The sequence below is a fragment of the Solanum stenotomum genome, chromosome 11 (assembly GCF_019186545.1).
Source record: "Solanum stenotomum isolate F172 chromosome 11, ASM1918654v1, whole genome shotgun sequence".
Lineage (NCBI taxonomy): Eukaryota > Viridiplantae > Streptophyta > Magnoliopsida > Solanales > Solanaceae > Solanum > Solanum stenotomum.
In genome coordinates this window covers 22,836,896-22,850,213 of record NC_064292.1, presented here as the reverse complement: position 1 = coordinate 22,850,213, position 13,318 = coordinate 22,836,896, and positions in this window count along the sequence as shown.

The window sequence follows — 13,318 nt, the reverse complement described above, 5'->3', positions numbered from 1 at the left end:
TATCATTACATGTGATAAAGAAGAGCTTTTCATTTCAAAAATTAATTTTATGACTTTAATTTAATAAATCTAAATTTAGATAACCATCTTTAACACCTCTAAATTTTACACCAAGTAGCTTTGCTCTAGATGATAGGAAATATAATGAAAAAAGACGTTCAAATTTGGCTAGGTATTGTTCATAAATTTGAGGCACAAGAAAATAGATTGTAATTAAGAATGATGTGAATGAATATCTATTGAATACAACATTTTATTATCATAAAAAAACATGTCCCATAAAGGACTAAGTGGCATTAATGGCCACAGTGTCAAGAAGATGAATGCTTATTTGGGACTTTTTTAATTATCTGAAAACTCTATTGTGGATACTCTTCATCAGTCATATTTTGAATCAATAATACGCTTACTCTGAGAAAAACATTAGTTTAGTTAGCTGTTTCATTTGATTTAGATACTAGCCGATACTATATACTTTTTTCTATCAATTTATTTTTTGAAAAAATTAGTACTGATCGTCAGAGTAGGATAGAATGGATGTGGATGTTAAAATTTTAATTTTGTGATTAAATATAAAGAGAAATATAAATATTTTTTTCATCTTGAATATGAAAGTGGTCGCATTCTAATTCTTGTATTAGTATGATTTGTGTGTATATTGAATAGATTGAGTAAAGATGATTGTTTATGTTTCGAATATTAGCAAAAACTACTTTCTAGATCAATAAATATATTTATACTCTTAATCTTGATATAATTGTTATGATCAATGTGATTTGCTAATTTCTTGATTTATTAAAACGTAAAACTCTATTGTAAGTCGATAATGCTTGATAGACAGGTTAACCCTGGAATGAATTGATCTATCGGCAACCCTTGTAATTGAACCCGAAGCTCGGGGAATCAAAAAATATTATTTATTTTTAAACGACACTCTCCCTTGATTTTCACAATAATATTTGCGTGTGAAATCTCTTTTCATGTAGTTTTTTATTGTTTTTATATAAATTTTATTTTACACAATCTAGGAACTTCCAAAATGTTGTCGTAATTCATTTGTGAAATATTTCCTGAAATAATATATCCTAATAATGAAAAAAATACAGTGAATACATTAGTTGATCCATAATGAGTGTTAAGATTGAAATTATCTTAAATAAGACTGCCAATTACTCAACAAACAAGGTAAGAAAATTTGAAAACAACAGCATTACACAAACACAATAAAATGATGAAATGAAGAAGAATGAACGAGAAGCATTATAGGAAGAATTGTCGAACTTTTTACTAGGATGTCTAAAAATAAGGCAAGATGAATGAAATCTAGTCACGTTACAAAATTCAATAGAAGTTCACCAACTTGCGAGGTCAAGAATGATTGCCTAAACTTAGTAAGTACATTAAATATTTACCTATTTCAAATTAAAATTAGATTTTTATTATAGTTGATTCACTTATAATGCTTCTTTTCAGTTTTTAACTAAAGTTAAAATTTTATATTTGATTAACATTAGTGCACATGGAAAGTTTGACTTTTTATTGTCTTAATTCATTGCATATCTATTCAAATATTTATTTAAATTACATTTGACTTTGACTACAAAATTTAAAAGATTATTGTGCATAATTGGTAGTATTTTTTTTAATTATCTTCATAGTATCTAACCAAAATTGATAAGCTTATAATGTGTGTTAAAATATTTACCCTTTTAGCTTAAAATCCGAGATATCTTTAACTATTTTCAATCACATGATTTGGTAATAAATTTATTGCGTACAAGTGTTTAATGTATATATATAGTGCCACTATATTCTATTTTCAAAAAAAAAACATATTAATTCTTAGATAAACATTTATTTTATTCTTGTTCTTTATAATTTAAGCGATGGAGAGCAAGAAGACTAGAGTGTGACAAACATTTCCAATGTCAAAAACAGAAAATCAACATACTCGCAATGTAGCATTATCCAACTGTCGCTCGAATCTATACAAAATGGCAAGCGGACTTGTTGGTTTGTGTGATTTTGATATTGGAATAGTACTATTTTCACCTGCAAACAAGCCTTTCAGCGTTTTTTGAATCCCAATTCACAATTAAGTGAAATCACTTGCCTAGATGCAGATCAAGTAAGAAATAAGGTGAATCAACTCAACAATCACCTAGATGCAATGGGAAAAAAGCTTCAGCACATGGAAGAAATTGAATATGCTAAAACACTAGTTCAACTTAGTCAAATGGAAGAAAATGGCAAAAGCATTAAGTGGAAATTGATTGATCAATAAAATGCAAATGAAATAACAACATTTGAGGCATGGTTAAGTACCACCGTGTCTAAAATATATTATCATTTAGAGAAATTGGAAAATGAGTTTTTATCTTTGAAAAATGCATCTAGCACATCATAAGTGATATCACCCAAAGTTATTATCATTTCAAATTTATATTATTTTAGAATTTTGCAATATGTTTTTTTAATGTTTTGTTTTAGTTTTTTCAGCGATGCTACAAGTATGTATTATGTTGTGATTTTCAATAAAAATATATGATTTTTAAAAAAATGCTTTAGTATACCTTTTCTCGTTTGTATATTAGTTGTTTTCTGGTTTAAAATATTAACGAAACGGATGGATAAGAATAAAAGATGAAAATTATAGAAATGACATCAACTTTTAGAAGATTTTTTATTCTTAATTAAATGTCTCAAAATTTGAACTTTTGGAAATAAAAATTCCTTCAAGAAAATAATTCTTTATTGAATGAGTATTACAAAGCATAAATCTCAATTACTACGTCTGGTGAATTTCAAATATCAAACGATTAAAAAAATTATTATAAAATTCTTTAAAATATCTTGTTATTAGTATTACATAATGGACTGTGTTTTTTTAAGAAAAATTCTAAGTTTCCTATCGATTTTAATAAGATTTTGGTTGACTTTTTAATTAGGAAAGTCATTCAATTTGTTCTTTGCTTTAATTTTTGTGTGAGTTTAAGTATGATGTACTATTAGTGTATACAATCTTTTACATTATTAGGTAATTTTGAATGGAAATATAGCAATTTTTAAATAGTATTACGCTTAATTAGGTTTTTTTTTAAAAAAAACTGTTATTTACGGAAGAGTAAATAGTATCAAGGTAACTTAACGTTTACCTATTTAAAGTGAAAAATTTAAATTGTTTTATTATAGTGGATACACTTATAATGATTCTTTTCTATCTTCTAATTAATTTTTACTTTTTTAGTATTAGAATCTCAAGAAAATTCCAGCTCTTGTCTATCTGCAATCAATGTATTGCTCTTGCATACATTGTTATTTTGTTGTTGTTGATTGTTATCAATTATGCTACAAGATTATTTTTTAAATGAACATATTTTCTATAAATAGATAATATAATTTTATGGGTATTTTTAATAAATTTTAGATCTTAGGAGTATAAATCATAATTTTTTGAAATAGTCAAATATTTTAAGAAAAATTTGAGGCCAAACACATGGTATAATTTCATCAAAAACTTAGCCCAAATATTATTTATCAAGAATATTTGGGAACTTGAGGCCAAACACTAATACATATTCACCAAAAACTTAGCCCAATTATTTTTGTCAAGAATATTTACGAACCTGGAGCCAAACGCTAGCTAAGAGTATATTCATACATATTCACGGTACTTTTCCATTATTTTAGCTATAGTCAAATAATATGGAAAAAGCTATAGTCAAATAATTAAAAAATATAGTGAAAGTATTAGTTGATTCATAATGAGTGTTAAGATTGAAATTCTCTTAAAGAAGACTACCAACTACTCAACAAACAAGGTAAGAAAAGTGAAAAACAATAGCATTACACAAACACAACAAAATAATGAAATGAAGAAGAATGAACGAGAAGCATTAGAGGAAGAATTGTCGAACTTCTTACTTGGATGTCTAAAAATAAGGCAAGATGAATGAAATCTAGTCACGTAACAAAGGTCAATAGAAGTTCACCAACTTGTGAGGTCAAGAAAGATTGCCTAAACTTAGTAAGTACATTAAATATTTTCCTATTTCAAATTAAAATTAGATTTTTGTTATAGTTGGTTAACTTATAATGCTTTTTTTCAGTTTTTTAACTAAAGTTAAAATTTTATATTTGATTAACATTAGTGCACATGGAAAGTTTTACTTTTTATTTTCTTAATTCATTGAAACATATCTATTCAAATATTTATTTGAATTATATTTGACTCTGACTTTGACTTTGACTATAAAATCTAAAAGATTACTGTGCATAATTGGTAGTATTTTTTTAATTATGTTCATACTATCTAACCCCAATTGATAAGCTTATAATTTGTGTTAAAATATTTACTCTTTTATCTTAAAATGCCAGATATCTTTAACTATTTTTAATTACATGATTTGGTAATAAATTTATTGCTTAGAAGTTTTTGATGTATGTATATAGTGCCACTATATTCAGTTTCTCACAAGTGTCATTTCTTCACAAAAAAAATAGTAATTCTTAGATAAACTTTTATTTTATTCTCGTTTTTGTATAATTTTAGTGATGGAGAGCAAGAAGACTAGAGTGCGACAAACATTTTAAATGTCAAAAATAGAAAATCAACATACTCGCAATGTAGCATTGTCCAACCGTCGCTCGATTCTGTACAGAATGGCAAGCGAATTTGTTGATTTGTGCAATGTTGATATCGGAATAGTACTATTTTCACCTGCGAACAACGCTTTCTCATTTTTCCACCGAACAGTTGAACCAGTCATTGAGAGTTTTTTGAATCCCAATTCACAATTAAGTGAAAACACTCGCTAGACGTAGATCAAGTACGAAATAAGGTGAATCAACTCAACAATCACCTATATGCTATAGGGAAAAGGCTTGAGCACATAGAATAAATTGAATATGCTAAAACACTAGTTCAGCTTAGTCAAATGGAAGAAAATGGCGAAAGAAGTAAGTGGAAATTGATTGACCAATTAAATGCAAAGGAAATAACAACATTTGAAGCATGATTAACTACCACCGTCTCTAAAATCAGTTATCGTTTAGAAAAGTTGGATAATGAGTCTTTATCTTTAAAAAATACACCTAGCACTTCATAAGTGATATCACCCAAAGTTATTATCATTTCAAATTTATATTATTTTACAATTTTGCAATATTTTTTTTTATGTTTTGTTTTAGTTTGTTTCAGTGATGCTACAAGTATGTATTCTATTATGATTTTTGACATCAATATATGATTTTTTTAAAAAAAATGCTTTACTATACCTTTTTTCCTTTGTATATTAATTCTTTTCTGGTTTAAAATATTATCGAAAGGGTTGGTGTCACGACCCAACCCACCGAGCCGTGCGGGCACCTACTCTAACACCTAAGTAGGAGAACCCTCATATTCCAATAGTTAAAACATGCAGAAGATTAAAGAAAACTAAGATAAATGAAATAACAAGGTTTTATAAATAAGAACTTTTTTAGAACAATTCCAGTTAAGACTTGCAAAGTAATTAACACCCCAAATGATCTATTCTAAAGAGGTACAAGAGCTATTAAGAGTACAAACTGGACATTATAAGTCACGACACAGTTCCCATCATGTGGAAGAAAGAAAATGGAAGCTGTTGGAAAATTTATTCGTCTTCATCTAATGAAACATCACCGACCTGCATCCAGACTATGCCAAAAGGCATAGCAAGAGTAATATCAGTACAGAACCATACGTACTAGTAGGCATCATTGGTCATTCCGACACCCACCACATAACATAAGAAATCAACTAGCAGGAATATGCAATAAACCAACCACTCTCTTCTCCACCTTTACCCTCTCTTGAATACCTCAGAATTACACTAGTATCCTTACTACTAACCACCGATTCAGTCAACCCACCATACTACGTTCGTAGTCATGGCCTAAACATTCTAACCCATAGAAGAGTCCACAAATACAAATACAAGCATTCTAACTACCCCCCCACCACGACATACCCTTACTTTATCTTTTATACTACCTAGCCTTTGCAACATGGTACATTATATCCAGCCTTCTAACTACTAACCACAATTCCCTTTCTCCAAGGTGGAATCCACCTAAGTATTTACATCACGTACACTACCTCGACTTCTCACCCTTGCAACACACGAACAACCCTTGTCTCTCCAAAATTAATAACTTTTGAACCCTTGGCCCTTCCCGTTTCATTCAACAACAAGACATATAACGAGTTAAATCAATATAGTACAACCAACAATAATAGGTCATCATAATCATTTACCCTTCAGGAGTAATGCAACCACACTTATCACTTATGAACAACGTACAACTTCACAATTTCTCAAGATATACAATTATATCAAGTCATTGGTCCTCTCATGGAACCCAAACCCAAACTGGTAGCATACCGAAACGTGGTACCCGATCCAATGATTATGCCAAAATGTGGCAATCGATCCCATATTTATGTCGGAACGTGGAAACCGATCCAAGTTAGTGTGTCGGAACTCAACACCTGATCCATTCAACAAGCCACAATCACAATTACAAGTATATTATTATATCATACAATCAATTCATGATTCATGGCATTCACCATTCATCTATCTCATTTACAACTAGTGTGATCAATAATGCAACATTTGTATACATACACGTCTTATAATAAAGCAAGAACATATATACATCACACAACATGAAATCACAACCATCACCTAGCCCTAGTTCATTGTCTAAGGCTCATTGCTACAATTAAGTCAACCTTTATTCGGTGCATGAAGCCCTACGCATAATTCCTACCGTTGATTAACATTATACTACGTGATGAGCACAGATTTATAACTACTCAATTAATAAAACCTAGACTACCTAGGCGCCAAGCAGCTGCACCGAGTTTTCAGTTTTGATTCTTGTTTTCGGACTTCGTGACTGTGATCTTGACTGGAAATCCGCAATTCATCGATCTTCTTTCGCTACAAATCTCCTTATCCTTCCTTTCCAAGCTTAGAGCAGCTTCTTTTTGGCGGGGGAGGGGGGTAGGGTTGTTTATGTCTAAATTAGGTATTTTTGGAAGAAGGAGAAATAAGATTTCACGTTATTTACATTATGTCTCGTCTATCCCGCTCAGGCGCCAGCTTACCCCGCTGTGGCTCCGCTGCCCTAGAGGCATCTAGCCCGCCCTGGCTTTAACAATCAATAGTAGTAAACTTACGACTCAACCCGGGTGTAAGTCCTTTCAAATGCTCAATACCAGATACAATTGATCATTTCTCACCTTGCCAATTCATACTTTGACAAAATACATCACCACAAATGTAGACTCACAATTAAAAATCTGAATTATAATTTCCACCATGTAACACAATCCCTTTCTGTATCAACATTAGCTTGTACCTTGAAGATTTTTATGAATTCATGGATCTCTATTTATCATTGATCGCATCCCTATCGATCTTACCATATATTTCGCTAAAATTTCAATCATACTCATTACTAGACTCAAAAACAAAACCAAGCACTTATCGTCACACTCCAGCTAATGTCCGCACACTTCTTTCTCAAGTCTTTTTGGATAGTTTTTAACCAATCTAACACACTTGTGACACTATTACCATAGCTACAACAAAACAAATGAAATCACGCATCTCTGAACCCAATTATCTACTCCTCTAAAGATAACTCTTATAACCATTATGCTCAGTTAACCCTGACTATCACTATGAAGCCAACATTAATTTCATCAACATGACACCTCAAACTAAGGTAAAATGATCAAATTTAAAGGACTAACCCAATCTTTGTACGCACTTTCTTACTAAAATTTTCAATTTCCTTCACCCAAGTATGCTCAATGGAAATTTTCTTTATCCATAAGCTTGTCATTCCGGTATCAATCCACTCCCTTATGGATTAAGATAAAATCATCAGTCCTCATACTACCCTCCTTGTCCTTAACAAACAATACAGGAGCACCCACGAGAAAACAATAGGACGGATGAAACCTTTATCCAGAAGCCCTTGGATTTGAGCTTTAGAGTCTCTCAATTCTAAGACCACAAGAATAGACTCAATAAAGGAGGCTTCGACCTCAACATCCCAAATATGAGCCAATTACGTCAAACAATCCTGGCCTACCAGTTTCCTAGCCTGAATGGAGGATATGATCTTAGCTAGCTTAGGCTTGTACACCCCTTCCCACTCTAATCTTTCCCTACCGGGGATCTCTAGAGTTACCAAGTTAGTATTACAATTAAGCCCCGTATAATAGGGGGAACAACCAAGTCAGTCATATCCAACATAACCACAGCAACCCATGTCTGAAAATCCCTAAACACAACAGGACAAACACTATACATAAGGGTGACTATGACTGACTCTTCAATTGGGGTAGAAACATGGATGAGGGGCATCAAGTATATCACCAACTACATCAAATCCCAAGGCAATTGAACTGACACATACGAATAAGTAGAACCTGGATCAAACAAAAGAATAGACATCTGAGCATCGACAAGAGGAGCACTAGTGACCACTGCATCACACACCTCAAGCTCGGTCTTGCCCAATAAAGCATATAACATAGCCATGCCATCTTAACGGGCAACCTCTTCTCCTGGCTGCACTACTCATCTACCTGCATTATCATTTCCCGGGCCTCCACGGCCTCGCTGATTTACTCCTCATATGCCTAAGTTCTCCACAATTAAACACATCTTATAACTTATATTTGATTGTTGAACACTAAATTAGACCACGGGGGTTTGTTCGGGTACGATTCGGGGTCCATAATTATGACTAGGGAAAATATGAGAGACAAGGTTGAGTTTCTGTCTCGCATATTGTGCGCTGGCGAGATAAATCCCACACTGGCGGTCTCGACTTGGCGGGAAAATCCCGCCCCAGTGGCCATAATGGAAATAGAATCCCTGCCAACAATTTTTCTAGGTTCTTTTCTTTCCCAATTTCCCTCAAACGTTTCCAGCTTTACTTAGCAATTTTAGAATAATCCTCATAACTAGGATAATCATTGTATACCCCCAGTCCATCCCACGATACACGGACCAATTCATTCTTGTCAATTTAGCACCACAACCCACACACCCCAAGATATACCCAGACAGTCACACGATCCTTAGTCAAGATCTTCCTTTGACAACGAATTTCACGATACTTAAGTATTTACAACTTGCATAACTTCAATGATCAGGCCAACATATTGTACATAACAAAGTTCAGACACACATTTATTGTGCACATAATCACCTCATCATATTCAAGCAATTGCAAGTTCACATTCACAGTTAATTCAGACAACCAGTAGCATGCATTCAAAGTTTCCAAGATACAATTCACAGACAAGTCCAAATTCTTAATTAATTATTTTGCTCCATGGATGACCATTCCTAATCATCCATGCATTCACACCACCCCTAGGGCCAAATTCCAATTTGCCTTGCTTGTGGCCCCTCAGTCGTAACCACGACATCTAGTTCACTTCATTGAGATACCAATTTGAATCGAGAGATACCAATTGGACTAAACTCATACCACAAACAACAATAGTAGCTAGCGAGCCCCACAAAACTGCTAATTTCAATCATAGAACTTGGTCGAACTCAATTCTTAACCGACTCAATGATTAACTTGTGGTAACCAGACCTTAAATCAATCTTATAGAAAACTGATGCACCTTGCAATTGGTCAAAAAGTCATCTATCTGAGGCAATGGATACTTGTTCAGATACACATTTATTGTGCACATAATCACCTTATCATATTCAATCAATTGCAACTTCACATTCACAGTTAATTTAGAAAACCAGAAGCATGCATTCAAAGTTTCCAAGATACACTTCACAGACAAGTCCAGATTCTTAATAATTATTTCGCTCCATGGATGACCATTCCTAATCATCTATGCATTAACACCACCCCTAGGGCCAGATAACAATTGGAACCTTCTAAGTTTCCAATTTGCCTTGCTTGTGGCCCCTAAGTTGTGACCACGACATCCAGTTCAATTCATTGAGATACCAATTTGAATCGGGAGTTACCAATTGGACTCAACTCATACAACAAGCAACAATAGTGGTTAGCGAGCCCCACAAAACTGCTAATTTCAATCATAGAACTTGGTCGAACCAATTCTTAACCGACTCAATGTTTAATTTGTGGTAACCAGACCTTAAATCAATCTTATAGAAAACCGATGCACATTGCTATTGCTGAAAAAGCCATATATCTGAGGCAAGGGATACTTGTTCTGAATGGGGACCCTATTCAACTATCGGTAGACTATACACATCCTCTCTTGCTAGCGATGGTGTTACCACTGTTGTTGCTCTAGCTCGAACCATAGAGTTAAGGAGGAAAGATACCAATTTGTATCACCCAGATACCAATTGGATTCAAGTCATAGCACGAAAGAGTAGAAAGAAGTGGGTTTTTCCTAAAGTCCTATAGCTTCTCGAATAAAAGTACGGACGTCATCGTACTGTTCCGTAAGACTCTACTAGACTCATTTTGGTACAATGAGATCAACGAACCTATCTGATACCATCTTTGTCACGACACAGATCGTCGTGATTAGCACCAACACTAACTTTTCGGTGGGAGAGCCACTACTACAACTCAAATCAAGCAACTACACCAAAACTAAGGCATTTAAGTACACGAAAGCAGGAAAATACTAAGAAAAACAATAGAGATCCCATAAACTCTAACAAAAGTCTAACATTTATAAACTAACAATGCGGAAATTCAACCCCTAGAACCTGAAAGTCAATGTACCAAAACTCTACTAACGACAAGTCTAAGAACAAAGGGTATAACCCCGAAACTAAACAACACCTTAAACCAATAGTCTGAGTCTGAAAAGATTGGACTTAAACAAGAGAGATCCATGGCAGTATGAAAGAACTGGTTCACCCTTGAATCCGGTCACGCTCAATAGTCACCTAGCTGAGGTCTATCAATAGCCACTTGAAGATGCCCTGTAGTCAACAAAGAAAGAGCAAGTGCAGTATCAGTACGCAACCATATTGTACTTGTAGGATCAGGAGGCTATCTCAATAAGTGAAACACATGCAAGTAACCACAACATTATAAAACAAGCATTTACCAAACCTATACAATATTAGTCATCTTTTCAAGATCAATGTAGCAACACCTGTTCTCAATAATACACATTGGTTATCAATTTAGAGCAACATACATTCTTCTAATATCAATCATCATTAGATATGAATGTAATCATCACAAGTAGATACACAACACAATTCAATGGTCCTCTCATGGAATCCACACCCAAACTGTTAGCATACCGAAACGTGGTATCCGATCCAATATTTATGCCAGAACGTGACAACCGATCTCATATTTATGCCGAAGCGTGGCAACCAATCCCATAGTTATGACGGAACGTGGCAACCGATCCAAGTTAGTGTGTCTGAATGTGGCAATCGATCCCATGTTTATGTCGGAACGTGGTAACCGATCCATTCAACAAACCACAATCACCATCACAATGTATATTCTAACAATCATACAACAAGAGGTGATTCATGGCCTAACATTATTTAATTATTCTCATTTACAATTAGGGTGATCAATAAATCACCATTCATATACATACATGCATTATAATGAGCAATTACAAACATATATCACACCAACATGAATTCACAACCATCACCTACCTCGAATCCAAGCTTGAATCCCCTAAGGCACTTGAATCTTCCCTTTTTGGATTCTTTCCGCTTGTTCTAGGTCTACAAACAACAATTTATATGCAAGGATCAACAATCAAAGGTTAATTATCCGAATTATAACAAACCCAATAACCCTGGACCAAACCCAAGATCCTACTACCCAATTAAGGGCTTTTCCCACCATACACAATCAAAACCCTCCCCCATTGATAATGACCCACTAGATTACGTTCTACCGATTAAAAAACGGATTCGGGGAGTAAAAAGCTTACATTTAGCCTCAAGAATTGTGAAAAATGAGTAGGAGTCACTTGGGAGTCGTTCCTTAGCTTAAAAAGTTGAAAAGTGCATAATGAGGTTGTTTAAGGATTTAGTAACAACTTTAATTCACGTCGGGCCTGCCATAGCGGGCACCACCCCGCCAAAGCGGCAAAACCCAACGCCAAAGCAACATTCTCGAGACAGAGAGTTATTTCAAGAATTTCAAAATTCTCATTCCACAACAAACCTCTAACCCACGATGCTCAGTAAATACCCTTTACACTAAGATCGATTTCGCAAGTTCTACTCGTCTAAATTCAATTCCGTAAAGTCATAGGGATTTCTTAACGAGCTAATTAACCACTCATGTAATAAAAATCATAAATGATTCAGCCAATTGTTACCAAATCTCCTGTCACGACCCAAGCCTAGGGCCTAGACGTGACCGGCGAATGGGGAACCCGAAGAAGCCCCAAACAAGCCTCATAGCGTATCATTACACATCCTTGGTCGCGGAAGCAATTAAATGACCATGAGCAATAAGCATAATCAAAGGGGGGAAATCGGGACTAAGGGAGCAAGAGAAAAAGAAGAAGAAATGATACATAAATACCATAGATGAGTCAAGCTCAAGCATAATACACAACTTGTCCAACACCACCTCTAAACATGAGTACTTAGCGGGGGCCAAGACAAGCTACCGGGCTCACCCTCATAGTCAAAACATAACTAAAAAAGAAAAAGTCTTATACATAGTAAAAGATCATGAGCAACGTCCCCGGAATGGAGGACTCACCAATAACCTTGATAGAAAATCGTATTAGCCACGCAGAGGACGAGGGTCAAGCGGTGCTCCGGTCCCTACATGGTGACATCATGTAGGCATAGAGTATGCGTTAGTACGTTTGAATGTACTAAGTATATGGGATGCAATGCAATGCTACAATAGATGGACATCATAGGAAAAATGCATAATCATACCCGATAGATAGTACATTAATGAAATGATATATATAATGACGCTTACATAAAAATCATTTAGTGGGACGTAGTACATGTGTGGTTGTGTAGTAGTAATTCCATAATTCAAGAGTTCATAAATGATCATAAGGACCCATAAACTTGAAGTAAAAATAGAGGATAAATGGTTGGACTTGTGGAAAGGAAGGTTTCCACAATCAACCCACATACCTCAACTTTGGAGAATCCTTGATGAAGATTGGAATGGAGAATTGAAGCTTGAGATTGAGTCTTGAATCCGGAATTAGAGCTTGAGATGTTTGAATTTGTTTGAAGATCTTGGTGAAATTTTGAAGAGGGCTTAGAGAGTGTTTTTGAGTGTTTTGGAG